This window comes from Octodon degus, unplaced genomic scaffold (genome assembly GCF_000260255.1).
Source record: "Octodon degus isolate 3935 unplaced genomic scaffold, OctDeg1.0 scaffold00241, whole genome shotgun sequence".
NCBI lineage: Eukaryota > Metazoa > Chordata > Mammalia > Rodentia > Octodontidae > Octodon > Octodon degus.
This window is the reverse complement of record NW_004524817.1, coordinates 3,125,024-3,127,186: the sequence shown is the minus strand read 5'-3', so window position 1 is coordinate 3,127,186 and position 2,163 is coordinate 3,125,024.

The window sequence follows — 2,163 nt, the reverse complement described above, 5'->3', positions numbered from 1 at the left end:
ACAGACAGACAGACAGACAGACAGGGGCTTCTGATAAATTTAAAACAATTTTTTTACAATTTTTAAAAATTTTATTTTAATTAGGAAAAAAATCAAAACAAATAGCAAAAACAAAGACAAAAACAAAGCAACCAAACGCTATAAAATGGTGCTGAACTTAAAAACAGGTACAGAAAATTAACAATGGTTGTTATGTTACATATTGTTATCAGCAAATTTGTTGCTCAAATTACCAGATATAGGCATGCAAGATTTATCAAACAACTAAACATCAACTTCCTTTCAATATACCTTAATTTTTTTCCTTGTCCCTTTTTTATAATTTTTCAAAAATTCATTTTTAAGAGAATATAAAAAGAATACATAAGACACTAGAAATAATAAACATTTTTTTAAATGTTAAAAAAACAGCAAAAGCAAAAAGAAGATGAAAGGCATTCAACAGAGGTTGCTATACTGCACATTGCTGGCTTCAATGTAGTTGTTCAGATTACAGATATTAACATATGAAGTTAATCAAAGTAAAAATTTTAAACATTAAAAAATAGTGAAAGAGGAATAATTGCTTGCTTGCTAAGTACAAGGTCCTAAATTCAATCCCTGGTCCCACCAAAAAAAAAAAATAAATAAATAATAAAAAAGGAATTCTTTAAAATAAATTTGAAGTTTTTAAAAAAACAAAACATTTGGAATGATACAGAACTTCACTAAACAAAATTCACGTGTTTATCTGAATTTAATTCAAATTCCTCCCAAGTCAGGTTCCAAATTGCCTGGGGTCCTCCATAGCCACTCTCACCATATTGCTGAGCTCATTGATATGTTTGCCCAAACCTGAGAACTGAGTCAGTCAATGTTCATACCAGAGTAGTTCTGCATTTCACAATAGCCTTGATAAAATTATTAAATGTGCTAAGACAGCCTAAAACATGGTTCTTGATTCTTATTACTCAAAACATGTGCAATGCTACAATGTTTTGAATAACTTTCACAGAGATGCACTTTTATGCATAGAAGTTAGTTTCCTCCCATCACCTCTTCTGTGGGAAAGAAAATATTATATAACATTTGGTAGATTATAGTAGGTGATCAATCCTCTTCTCAAATGACATCTTAAAAATAAAAAAAGATAAAAATTCATTCAAGAAATAAACTAAGGAGTCACCACTGCAGTTGTACTCCTACTATATTTAATTTAAATAATATCATGGTTTATAATACTGAGATGCTGGAATGTCCCATGTAAGGCTTTGGACTGACAATATTTTCTTGTTGTTCAGGCTCTGCATACGACAAAATTAGAAATGCAGCAGATTTCTCCAAGTTTTTGTTTATGACCAATTCAAACGTGGTCTTATTCCAGGAATACTGCCCTACTCTCACCAGTACTTACAAAACATGAATGAGGTGATGAAATTCTGCTCATGAAATTTCTGGGTGATAAAACTTATAAGTTTATTGATGATGATTAGGTAGTAGTGAATGCAAAATACAGAGGAAGTTTATGCTTTGTATGATAAAAATTTTGAAGGCAAGTAGTATATAAGTAATTTAATTTCAGTTTCTTCAGTTTACAAATTTAAAAACAAATGGAGAAAGCTGAATTCATCAATGAGCTAATTAGTCAAGAATCCTTTCTTTTTGTTTGATTTTCAATATGCTTCTTGACAACAGCAGAAGTTTAATTAGAATCACATTGTACTCAATTATGGAACTTGGTTATAGTTGCTGAGAATGTGGGATTTGTTCAGTATGTGGACTAACCAGGAATTTATTTGTTTCTTCTCTTACTGTCTTTCTCCATCTTAATCAATTCAGCTTACATTTTTTAAATGCCATAGATTATGTAACTTGAGCAACAGAAATGTACTTCTCACAGTTCTGAAATCTGGGCAATTTAAGACAAAGTGCTAAAAGATTCAGTGTCTAAAAGGATCCTGCTTCTGGATTCCCCATCTGCTCTGTGTATCCTTACCTGAAAGAGTGTAGGTTGAGAGGGAGAAGCAACTCTAGGCCCCCACTTCCTAAAGGCATCATATTGGAGGTTAGGATTTCAGATTTTGAGATGGCATAGAGACTTGGATCATAGCATTTTCTTGAAAATGTTTTGTTTTTCCAAAATTATATTGAATGCAAGCTATTTCTAAGTAGAGTATGATTATT